This window comes from Sus scrofa, chromosome 13 (genome assembly GCF_054392235.1).
Source record: "Sus scrofa isolate SSC_HxYL_T2T_F1_AM1 chromosome 13, Sscrofa_HxYL_maternal_Yorkshire_Landrace_v2.0, whole genome shotgun sequence".
Taxonomy (NCBI): Eukaryota; Metazoa; Chordata; class Mammalia; order Artiodactyla; family Suidae; genus Sus; species Sus scrofa.
In genome coordinates this window covers 125,044,998-125,058,318 of record NC_139395.1, presented here as the reverse complement: position 1 = coordinate 125,058,318, position 13,321 = coordinate 125,044,998, and the positions used below count along the sequence as shown (strand labels likewise).

Sequence of the window (13,321 nt, the reverse complement as noted above, 5' to 3'; positions counted from 1 at the left end):
TGCCAGTGTGCCCCCCCACACACACACAAAAAAAAAAAGAAGAAGAAGAAAAAGAAAAATAAATATAATAAATCCATTTGGCTGGATGGAGAGGTCTCATGAGGAAGCGGTTTGAGAGAAACACAAAGAAAACAGGGTAGGAACAAAAGCAAGTGGTTTCAGGCTACAGGAACTGCCAGGGCAACAGGATGCCCTTCCTTACTTGGATTGGGCAAGCAAGGAAGGAAGTGCTTCTGGGTGGTTAAGAAAGAAAGTAACACGTCACGGGCTTGGTGCTGTCAGGTTCAGTCACTTCTCCCCTGCAGTGCAAGTGGCCAGAGCATTACCCTCTGATACCTTATAATGGATGGCTTGCTGAGTCCATGGGTCCTTGTGTCCAGAAGTCTGTAGAGAGGCAGCCACAGGAGAGCACTGCTTTTGTGCTCCCAGGGCCTAGAAACCAATTTTGAACTATCTCTCTTTTTTTCAAGCCACAAGAATTTTCACTCTAAATTTTTTTTAATTCAGTGAGTTTTATTATATTTATAGTAGTATAACCATCATTGCGATCTAATTTTAGAACATTACCATTCCAAACCTCCAGTCCATCCCTCCCCATGCAACCTGTCTCCTTTGGTAACCATAAGTTTTTCAAAGTCTGTGAGTCTGTTTCTGTTCTGTAAATAAATTCATTGTATCCTTTTTTTGAGATTCCACATGTAAGTGATACCACATCTCACTCTAGTTTTTAAGTGGCTGTTTTTAAGAAGGCAATGGACAATTTTCACCATGGCTTCTTATTAAAAAAGGAAGAAAAGAGTAAGGGAACTTAGAAACTAAAGGCCACAAGCAAAATAGTAATTAATGTTTTAATATGCACATGAAAAAATACTCATTTTGTTTTTCAGAAGAACATGAAAGTGAGAAGCATATGCCGCCCCAAAATAATGCTGCTTCGGCCTATTGATTATTTTGAATTAAAGTTAACTTAAGAAACAGCTGGTACAAGGACACTCTGATCCTCCCATTACTCCCTGAGAGCAGGAAATAAACTCCCATGTGAAAGGGACCCTCCCTGTACCAGGAAAGTGGAAGGCATCCTTATTGCCAGAGAAGCAATTCAGGGCCAAAAAGAATGTGTAAACAAACCTTGTTGTCTTCTTCACTAATTTGCTACCTATGTTTTGTCCTCACAGATTTATTCTTTATTTGTCTAAAGGGTATAAAAGCTGCTGGCTTTGGTGACATCTTTGAATCTCACGTTTTTATGGCCTTTCCTATATACAAAATTCTATTTATTTTTCTCTTGTTAATCTGTCTATGTCAATTTAACTTCTAGACCAGCCAAAGAATCTAGAAGGGAAGAAGGAAAAAGTTTTGCTCCCTCCCACAAGTATATTATGTCAGTCATGTAAAGCCACATTCTTTTGTTTGTTTTTGACTTCTTTGATTTTTTCCTTTTTTTTTTTTAAGTTTAGTTGATTACAATTTGTGCTAAGTTCTGCTGTACAGCAAAGTGACTCAGTCATCCATATACATACATTCTTTTTCTCATATCACCCCCCATCATGTTCTGTCTCAAGAGATTGGACCCAGTTCCCTGTGCTATACAGTAGAACCTCATTGCCCATCTACTAATCCCAAACTCTCAGTCCATCCCACTCCCTTTCCCTCCCCCTTGGCAACCACAAGTCTGTTCTCCATGTTAAAGCCACCTTCTTATTATGTAAAAGGAAACACACATTACATAAGAAGAAGCCAGAGTAATCTGTGAGCAGATCAGATTAATTTTTTTAAAAAAGATGGATTATCTAGCCAACCATGAGATAAAATTTGCTTTAATGATACAACTTTGTGTAAATTTGCCCCACTCTAAAAGGGTATCTGTGGGTCCCTTGAGCTTTTTGTTATCAGCAAGTTAAAAAATAAATGTTAGTACCTTTTGGAGCATTAGAATAGATTTCAAAACAATTTAGAAATGTTAGTAATTAAGAAAATGACCCCATAAAAGTACAAGAATCAAGATAAAAATGATAAAATACAGTTATGAGACATGACAGACATTGCAGAATAGTGAATGAATAAGAAGACATTAGGCCACGATGTGTTTAACACTGAACTGGCAACCCACAGCACAGATTAAATAATGAGCGCCCATTGGTGGGCACAGCCAAGAGAAAACAGAGAGCACATTGTTTCAGCTTGTCTATGTAATTTCAGACTAATTGCTTAAGTATAGGCTTCTGTCTTGTTTATAGCTAGAGGAAAATCAAACAGTTAAAATTATTCTAAGTCTTGTAATTCACCCCATCACCAATCAGAACGAAATAAAAGAGCTTTGAGCAAAGCATCCAAATACATTGTTAGCCCTGCCTGCAAATAGAAGCCTGAAGAGAAGCAGGATCTACCCTTCAGGTTCCACACTCACTCTTCCATCTTCTCCTAATTAAGTTCTAGCTAAGGTGATAAGGGCTGGCTCCTCATCACCTGTCTGTGTGCAGAGTAGGGCGGCAGATGCACGTTCCATGCCTGGGACTGGCCCTGGGAGTAGTGTCTTCTTGGGCAGCAGCTTCCCTGAGGTTTCCGGCAGTTCGGCATCACCTGCCTTTTCCTACTCTGGTGTTCGTGATGAGCTAGTGAGTGGACACCTGTGAAAGCACTTTACTGACACAAATGAAAGGATTTTATTTTTATTATTCTAGAGTGTGGAGTTGGTAGAGGAAGGAACACAAAATGGAAATCCTGGGTTTGAATCCTGGTCATCTCATACGTATATCTCCCCCTTTCTGAATATTTTTATTTTTTTAAAAAAATGTAATTAAAATGTGTTAGTTTCAGGTGTACAGCAAAATGAATCAGTCATAATTCATGCATATTCAATGCATAAATATATCCATTCTTTTTTCCCAAGTAGGTTATTACAAACTATTGAGTAAATTTTCCACTGCTATACAGTAGGTTCTCATTCAGAATTCCTTTAAGTGTCTTCCTCTGGTGTTTTTCTTTCTGCCTTAAATTAGATGGTCTTTGCTTTGAGGGTGTGTGCATGGACCCCTTTGACATTCTAGTGAAGCTGATGAATCTCCTTTCAGAATAATGTTTAATGCATTAAATCAAATGCATATATATAAATAACTAAAGTTAGAGGTTCCTGGTATTTTCTCTCCAAACATCTTTGTTGTAAAGCAGTTTTGTTGCACACCTAATTGGCCGTAAAGCAATTTTGCCGTAAAAGATTAAAAAAAAAACAACCTGGTTAACAGTTTGGTTTCAACTACTGTTAAATCAACTTGATAGAAAATACAGTGATGAGAAAACTTACTGATGTGTGAAATAAGACAGAGCAAAGCCATATTGCATAGGATAGTAGAAAATGATAACATAACAGTTTGCAAATCCTTTGGTGAGCATGGTCCTTCCTTTCTCTCATTGGAATCAAATTTGCTAAGTTAGGGCAAAAGTAAAAGAGGTAGCTAGTAATACACAACAGTCTTTGAGAGCATTAATTATCAATTCTCTAGCTAATTTAGAAACAACAGCTTGTTTTGTAGTGCCAGCTTTACCAAATTTATCATGCAGTATTGGAGTTCCCATTGTGGTGCAGCGGGAATGAATCTGACTAGGAACCATGAGGTTGCAGTTTCCATCCTGGCCTCGCTCAGTGGGTTAAGGATCCGGATTGCCTTGAGCTGTGGTGTAGGACACAGATGCTGCTCAGATCTGGTGTTGCTGTGGCCGTGGCATAAGCCGGTGGCTACAGATCCTATTAGACCCCTAGCCTGGGAACCTCCATTTGCTGTGGGTGCGGCCCTAAAAAAAGAGAAACATCATGCCATTATTATTTGAAAGTTGGAGGCAAAAGAAGAATCAAGCTCCTATCTCCCCAAAAGAAATGGTTCTGTGATTCTTGGTAAGTTTTGTGAAAATGGTGAAATTTTTTTGCTATTTGATAGTGGAGAACATGAAGTAGACTTTTGGCATTTGGCATAGAACGTGGCTTAGATGATTTGGTGAGATATAAGGACTGTCGCGGAACATTTAAATGTAGTATAGATATGACTACTTGACATATATGTTTATATATGTTTATATATAGATAAATACCAGCATCCCTTGTCTGTTTGTTTTACTTCCAGGGAAATCTAAGGAGACTTACAGTGGCTTTTTTTTTTTATACCCTGCAGAACTTACATTTAACTTTATATCTGGAGAAAGAAAGTGTCATTGCTTTCACTAAGAAAATATTTTAAACATTTAGTTATTAATTTTTATGTGCTATTATGTCTTTTTAAATGTCCCTGTTTTATTTTATTTTCATTATTTCATCTTTTACAGCAAGAATTGTCTTACAGCCAGTTACTTGTGTGCTGAAAACTGCTTGCAGAAAACCTGCCTATGCCAAAAATACCAGAGATGAAAATTAGAATGCATAGGATTACAAAGGAAACCAACTAGATTGATATACAGTTATCAATATGCCAAAAAGTAATATAATATCTGTCTTTTTTTAATGCACTACATAACCAAGAACTAGTGGTAGGTTTAATAATTACTATAATTTTGAAGTAGCAATGAGTGGAAGAGATACTTTGAGGCATTCATAATGTGATATGAAGATATTTTTGATTTCTACTTATGACAAGTCACAGGTATGGCTAATTATACTGCAAATTATTGCCTATATTTGTGACTGAAGGGAATACTAAATTTTGGTTAAAGATGAGTAAAAATTTCCCTACCCATGTCCTGAATTCTCTTTGGGATTCTTAAATACCCCCAGCGTTAAAACTGCCATCTCTCCTCTTAGGCTACTGCCTTCCAGCTTCAGTCACCCTTTCTGTGCAGTGAGTCCTAGATGGGTACCTCCTGTCCTTGCAGGGGACCAGAGCACCAGACCTCTGTCTCCTGCAGCTCACTATACATACACCTGGGATGACCCACAGGACCTCACACTCAGCCTCCAAAAGCCAACTCCATGGCTTGTCCATCCCACCTACCCTCTCCTGCCAGCCTTCTTTTCCTCCTATGTTCCTGGCTCTGTGGATGGCATTAACAACCTCTGATTAACAGTCCCAAACCTAGCTTTAATAAGTGAGTAAGTGAGCATGGCTGCTGCGAGGATTACTGCCCCACCCTCCTTGATAATGTCTGTGAAAGTAAAGATTTGTACGTTTTATTTATTTATTTACAAAATTATTCTTTATTTTAATTTAATTTTTCTTATTTTTAAAATTTTTATTTATTTTTTAATTGTTATTTCCCCAATACAATTTTTTTTTCTACTGTATAGCATGGTGACCCAGTTACACAAACATGCATAGATTCTTTCTTCTCACATGATCATACTCCATTGTAAGTGACATAGTTCGCAGTGCTACACATCAGGATCTCATTGCTAATCCATTCCAAAGGTAATAGTCTGCATCTATTAACCTTAAGCTCCCAATCCATCCCACTCCCTCCCCCTCCCCCTTGGCAACCACAAGTCTATTCTCCAAGTCCATGATTTTCTTTTCTGTGAAAAGGTTCATTTGTGTGTATATTAGATTCCAGATATAAGTGGTATCATATGGTATTTGTCTTTCTGACTTACTTCACTCAGTATGAGCATCTCTAGTTCCATCCATGTTGCTGCAAATGGCATTATTTTGTTAAAAAAATTTATTTACTTATTTTTAGGGCCACAGGTGTGGCATATGAAGTTCTCAGGCTAGGGGTCAAATTGGAGCTACAGCGGCCAGCATACAGCTACGATTGCCACAGTAATGTGGGATCCAAGCTGCGTCTGTGACCTACACCACAGCTTATGGCAGTGCTGAGTCCTTAACCCACTGAGCAAGGCCAGGGATCAAACCGTATCCTCATGAATACCATTTGGGTTCATTTCCACTGAGCCACAAGGGGAAGTGCTTTCTTTTTTTTTTTAATTTTATTCAAGTATTGTTGATTTACAATGTTGTACTAATTTCTGCTGTGCAGCAAAGTGACTCAGTTATACATATATACATGTATTTTCTTTTTCACATTCTTTTCCATTACGGTTTTTCACAGGACATTGAATATAGTTTTCTGTGCTATACAGTAAGACCTTGTTTATCCATCCTGTATATAATAGTTTGCCTCTACTAATGAAGATGTGTAGCTTTTAAAGTCCTGGTCTGCCCTTCCCATTATCTGGAATGTTCTAAATTTCTGCTTACTTTACAGGGCCTGGTTCCTTCTTACTTCTCTTCCCAGCATGCACATCTGGTCACATTATGATTTCAAATCTCTTGGCAATTCCTCTTTGCCTCCGTAATGTGACATTGGAGGACTCTTGTCTCCATCACAGAATTTTCTTCTATCGGTTCCCCAGCCTCAGCAAGCTCCTTGTGGTCCCTCTTGTGGCCAGCTCCCCACTTCCCCCTTGGCCTTGGCAGGCTGAGTGCCTCTGCCTGAGGGTCCCTTACCTGTCCTATGTGGTAACAGGTCTCAGTTCTGTGGCTGCTTGGCTGGAAAGCCTTTCCCAACCTGTTCCTTCATGAGAATCTGGCAGGGTTTTACATGTGGTTTGCATGCATGTGGGAGGACAGAGTTATCAAAGTATGTGGTTAGCAGCACTGAATGACCTGGGTTCTAATCCCAGCTCCACTACTAGCAGTTTGGTCTTTGCAAGGTGCTTACCCTTTAGATGCCTCTGTTTTCTCATCTGTGAAACTGGTATAATAATGGAGTAGTGTGATTTAAATGAATTAATCTTATAAAGCACTTAAACCATGCCTAGCTTATAGTGAGAGCTTAGACATTAACTGTTATCATTAGTTTTAGTTTCAGAAATATGGCTTGAACTCATTTAAAAAATCCTACTATACTGTTGTTTTTGCAGGAGTTTTAGTAAAGATTGCAGTGTAATTTGAAACCCTGTTCTTTTTTTTAATTTAATTTTTTGGAGCATAGTTGATTTACAATGTTGTATTAGTGAAACCCAATATTTAACTGTTCCTCAACTTCATTGAGGTTGATATCAGATGTCGATTTTAGGAAAAATAACATATATGAGACAAAAAGAAATACTTTTTGAAAGAAAGAAAGATTCCTGGGGATACAACCTTTTAACAGAATGATGGAGACACCATCCTACCAGCAGTTAGCTGGTTGGGGATTTACCTATAGTTCTTCCATTTCAGAGGTTATATTGTCCTCACAGGAAATTTCTTTGCAGCCCTTTGGGTAAAGGAGAAATCAATATTATTTATCAGAGGACTTCTCTGGGAATGCAAATCATCATATGCTTGCAACCAGATCCACATAAAGGAGATGGTTTTGAATATAATTACTTTTTTTGTATTTTCATATCCTCTATAAATATTCCCCCCTGGGAGAAAAAACTTTTCATAATTACTACCACACATTGTATTTAACATTAATATGCTCCTATCACTGATCCTTTTCTTCCTTTTTGTTTTTCTTCCAACATCACGGTATTATATTCTGAGGTTTAACTATTTCAGTTTTTCCTTAATTTGGCCACCAGGTGGGGCACTGGCTCCTTTATAACGTCTGGACAGACCGGCTAGAGTTTGGTTTCCTCACTGAGATGGCTGACTTGCCCCTCCTCATTCTGAAGGGACCCCCTGGAGAAACTGTTGAGCCTTGTCTCTGGGAGTAGGTGGGGGAAACTGGTTGGGCCAGTGTTAGATCTGAGGGAATCTCAGGGCTTTTCAGGCCTGATCTTGTTGGGTTAGTAATAATAGTGGCTTACATTTCATAGGTTTTGAGTAACTTGAATTTTGCCAGAAATACATGTAAACCTACTTGGCAACAAGTGAATCAAGTTTTCCTCAGATTATCTGGTCCCATCTTGATGGCTCAAAAGAAACGTTAAATGTGGCAACCTTGACTGTTATGTTAAACAGGTCTTATTTAAATAAAATAGAAATTGTGGAAGCAAACCATTGCATTTAAAACTGTTCTTGGAGGTGAAAACTAGGGGAAAATTGTGTATAATGCGAATACTTAATGTTAAAAAGCAGATTATGAATTTTTGCTTTTTCTTCAGCAATATGCTGAAACATTATTGACTGTTTTAAGATATCAATGCCTTATGGAATTATCAATTACATTTTTCTAGAATGAAAAACAAATTTAAATTTCTTGCTTTGAAACCCTCATAAGTCATAGTAAGTCCCAATTTAAACCATAAAAAAACTACAAAACTCCCAGCCAAATTTACCACCCCCCAAACTTTTAAATTTTATAATCTACCTGTAGATGGTAAAACTGAATTAGGAGTGATTACCAGATTTATAGACACTAAGTCAGAATCGGAAGTTAGAAGGCTCTTTGATAAGCATTCCTCTTAAACTTGATTTTTAGAGTTTAGTGATTAATTAGGTTTCATGCTTATGTAATGTATTATAAAAATCTAGAACTAGTGGTAGTATGTGACTGTGATTCTCAGAAATAATAATTTCATGTGTCCCTTTTAGGCAATGTGAAATTATACTGCTATATGTCCCATCACCACCACTGCCAACTTGGGCAATAATATACAACTCGTTTATTGGCCCTAAGGGAGGGCAGACTGTATTCTTCTTGTTTAAAATGAATGAGTTGCTTTAGTACAGCGACTGAGAGGAGAGAAGGGAGTGAGAGTGCTCTTTGTTTAAGTTGGTGTGTTACAGTTTTCTTGGGCAGCAAGTATGAAAATGAAGCCCAAGCCTTAGCTCATTCTGCATGCGGGTTTTCTTTCTCACAGCAGCCCAGTGTCTATTTAACATATGGGAGTGGTTTCATGTTCATTACTAAAGCTTATAGGCTAAAGTGCTTTGTGGGCTTGGCTATGACTTAAGTTGCCTTTGGGGAGTCAGCCAGAAAACGGGGCTTGGGAACAGCCTGTCTGTGGACTCTCTGGGTAGTCAGTTTTTTTCCCCTCTCAGCTTTCAGCTGCTTTGGAGATTAGTTTCATAGTAAAGATTCTTTCTTTAAAGCAATATGAAGCGACTGCTTGCACAGGGGCACCAGGTTAGTAAATAACGTTTTGAACTTTCTGCTGCACAGGTCAGACTTTCTTTCTGTCCTCACAGGCGAAAACATGACAGTCAGCAGAGTGTTTGTGCTGTTGCTGTATTCTTTTAGAAAAGCGTATGAGTTCGTTGATCCTATGGAGGTTTGGGGGTTATGGCTCTCCTTATAACATATGCATTGTTGGACAGTAGATCATGCAGGTAGAAGCCGAGAGGAAATGACATGTATGTGCTGGATGTGCGGTCTAGAGAACAGTTCTTGTTTGTATGCATTCCCGGTTCCTTTTTCAGAATTCCTTTCTTGGTGTCTCCCCATTATATCTTCTAGGAATAACTATGCTCTTAAACACAGTTAATTTTACTTTTTGGGACATTAAGCAGCAGCACATTGCACCCCAGCCCGCGGTGTCGACCCTCACACACTTGTGCATGCTTGCCTGATCCATGGTTTTTCTCTGGGCCCTACTGCTTATAGTGACAGGGAACCAGAATATCATTTCAATTTTCTCTTTGAAAAGTCTGGCATTTTTCTAGAATGCCTCAGAAAATACCTGCACGACCGTTGCTGTGGACAGAGCATACAGATGGATTAAACTGGACTGAATCCCTTCCCTTGTCGTCACTGTTTTTATTCTTAAGGGATTCCTCCCAATCTGAGATGACTCTAGGAACAAACACGACTGTCAAGACGGAGTGTGCCTTGTAAGGCATAAAAGTATCGCTAATAATATGAAAGTAAAATTAAGTCAATAAAGCAAAGTATCAAGAGAATATCTTCCTTAATTTCAGTAACTTCAGCATCTAGAGAGCGATGTTACCTTTGTTCATTTGTCACGAAAGCAACCCAGCGTGAAATTGTTCCACAAGAGTAGTTCGATTTGATGGTGTTTTCAAGTTTGCAACACTTTATGAAGTAGATCGGCTTTTATGTTATTTTAAATATGCTTTAGTTCAAGGTAGGCACTAGTGTCTTAAAGTATATTAAGATGCTTCTATTATTGCCATTTTCATCTCTTTTTTTCTCCCCCAAAGGGAAATACAGTGTTTCAGAGAGGGTCTGTTCTCTTATGTTCTCTTCTGTTGGAAAATATAAAATTGAGGGAGAAAGGAGACAGAAGTAGGTACTTAAAAATTTTTGAGGTGATTTGCTAAACTTTAAAGATCCCAGTCCCATCTCTGCCGAGACTGCAGTTGTAAAGTTATGGCTCCACGCCGTCTCAGAATTGCAAAATCGATTGTACTTTATCCCCCCAAGACACAGCTGTACAGCTGTATTATTGCCCGGGCCTCTGCAGATATTTCCTTCAGCAGAAGTCGTCAAAAAAGCAGAGATTGCTATGACTTGCTTAATATATGCCATTATTGCAAATAATATGCTATCATTAATTATTGTATGCTATTAACTTAAATTTAAAGGAAGGCTTTTGTCAATCTGATTGTCGATCTACTTGATGATTTTAAAGGACAATGTTAAGATATTTTACGTGTTGATTTACTTGCTTGTGCTGAGTTGGCAGGGATAAAAGTCTTAAAAACTCACAAAGCTCATTTATGTCTGGTGGGTCTCAGTTTCTGTGTTCCCAAGTGCTTCACAGCCTTTCTTCTACAGATGATAACAAAACAAAATAGCACTGATTAGAAACAGAAATAAACAATGTGGCAGAGGACAAAATAAGAAGGGAAATTCCCTAAAAGCCAGATTTTAGGGTTTTCCCAGAGAATATTCATTACAATAAGTTTCCTCCAAATATGAGGGGGGAAAGACTGTGCAATAGAATGCTGAAAATCTGTAATTTGGAATGGAAGCAAATCTTATTCCTGATTCTAGGCTTGGCACACACATTGCAACTCCTGTTCTCATCTTGCCAGACTGGTTTAGTTTTGCTATATCTCTGCCTTTTGGCTAAAATCAAACAGGGACAGGCATTTTTCCCATTCCCTATCATCTAATTTTAAGTTAAGCTTTGAGCCAATTAATTTTTTTTTTTTTTAGGGGCGCACCCCACAGCCTGTGGAGGTTCCCAGGCTAGGGGTCAAATTGGAGCTATAGCTGCCAGCCTATGCTACAGTCACAGCAACACCAGATCCGAGCAGTGTCTGCAACCTACACCACAGCTCATGGCAATGCCAGATCCTTAACCCACTGAGCAAGGCTGGGGATTGAACCTTTATCCTCATGGATGTTAGTCAGATTCATTAACCACTGAGCCACAGTGGGAGCTTGAGAGTCAATTAATTTTTACCCAGCATGCTTTCTTGCTAAGACTCAAGATACTCTGGATTTCTTCTAAATCTCAGATGGCTATGAACATAGTTGATGATCCAGAAGCATGTGATCCTTATTTTCTTTTAAAATGAATCTGAGCTTCGAAGTGGGAGGCAAATCCTTAGGTAAATTATTTCAACATGAATTGGCCCACTCCAAACTCATGAAACATCGGGAAGGTTGAATGTCAGTAGAAGATAAGAACTTGGAGGAAAGAAATCAATAACTAAGAGTCATTGTGCTGTTAGGAGTGGGTTTTCTAAAGACTGATAAACCTTGATAAATACTCGTCTGTTGGCCAGTTCCATTCACACCCCAGAAAGCTGTCATCCCTGCCTTCAGTCTTTGTTTTTGAGGTGCATGTTTTGGGAGCTGTTGGCTTTCAACCTGCAGTTTCTGGTTTTGTCAGATTTGTGTACCCCCCACCTCCCACCTTTACTGGTTCTTGCTCTTAACCTTGCTCATTGAAGATGCTGATATGCCTTGGTCTTGTGCTTACGTATCAGAGAGTGGGCCAGAAAGCAAGGGAGATTGTGATGCCACCCGCTCCGGAAATTCACTATTTTAGTAATGACAGTAAGTGCTAACTTCCCAGAGGGACCACAGAGGCTGAGGTCAGATTCTGCTCCCAGGGCTGTCTGACCATGTACTTCCCCAGGTTCCTCTTTCCTTCTGAAAAACCCAGTTTAAGTTTGACCCTCTGGCATTGCTGGGGGTGATGGGATTCATTCTCCTGGCAGAAGTAGTAGAGGCAGTGGTCAGAGTAATAATATCAACTCACACTCAAAAGGCATTTCCTAAGGGCAGTCCCTGTTGTCAGCCTCTTATTTAATCCTCACATCAACCTTAAGAGGTCAATGGTCTTTATTAGCCCCATTTTACATTTGATAAAACTGTCCCAGGAAGGTTACATAGTTCATCCTAAATCATAGCAACTAGTCAGCAGTCATGGTATTGTGCCTCAGAGGGGTGCTCTGGTGGGAAAAAATGGTACGGGAAGTTGATGTCTTTGGGCAATATAATCCAATCTTTATTATTGATGAGAAGCAACCATGTGAATACTGACATCTGTGCTGCTCTTCTTGCTCAAAGATGCTTCTCTTGACCCACGGTCGGCCCATGAGGCATGTCCTTTGTGTTCTTTTTCCACTGGATGGAAGGTGAGCTTGTGCTCTGCTTTCTCACATGTTCTGCTGGTGACCAGTGACAAGAACCAGTGGCCAGTGGCAGGATATAGAGCTTGCTCATGGTCAGCAAACGAGACCAATGGTGAGCAATCCACATGGAGAATAAGCCCATAGCTTTGAAAACTGTCTTTTAACTACATAAGCTGATCTTGGAACTTTTGAGACTTCTTCAGGCCAAAATAATAAAACCATTAAGGGTAGGAACTTGGATCTTTTGATTGTTTAGCTTTAATTTGCCCTGTATGAGTGTCCTCCTTATTCCTGCCCAGTATGATTTCCTGCTGATAATCAAAGGTCTTGTTATTTTGTCCATGTTTGAAGGCTTTCTGAGACTTAAAGGAAAGCCAAGAATATGAGATATGTATTTCCTTTAAAAACATAAGTGTGTATTTGAAAATGCTGGGCAAATAACTTACTCTAGATTTGCCCAAAACTTAAACATGTGGCAAATATATAAAAATACAGTCATAGGTTAAGGAGTTAAATTTTTAATTTGAAAAAGAAAGAAAAGACATCAATAAGAATCCTGGCCTTTGTATGGGGTAGCACTTTCTCTTCCTAAAACCAATTGAGGAAATTATAAAAGGAAGAGGGCAACAGATTGCAGTTTTCCAGTTAGGTAGGAGTATAAAAAATTTGACCACAAAAGTAGAAATTAAAGTATTATTTATTATCATAAAAAGTTGGAATTAATCAAAACATACAGTGATAGAAGAAAACTGCATGCTGGACCATTATGCAACTATTACAATTTTAATTATGAAAAATTAAGAGTAGGAAGAAATAGTGATGGTAGATCTTTCAGTTAAAACAGTGGATTTCCGACTTCCAGTTGTGCCTGAGCAGTTGACGAACCCGACTAGTATCCATGAGGACTCGGGTTT

At 38.8% G+C, this 13,321-nt stretch overlaps 1 protein-coding gene across 32 annotated transcripts in view; it reads left to right on the top strand.

Moving 5' to 3' along the window:
* Positions 1-13,321, top strand: part of PLD1 (phospholipase D1) — a 224,320-nt gene that overhangs the window by 40,750 nt on the left and 170,249 nt on the right. For 15 of the 32 annotated variants that reach the window (XR_014822374.1, XR_014822369.1, XR_014822367.1 and 12 more), the window contains exon 1: positions 8,847-8,982. The gene's annotated coding sequence lies outside the window, so the exon portion shown is untranslated. 32 annotated transcript variants of the gene reach the window in all.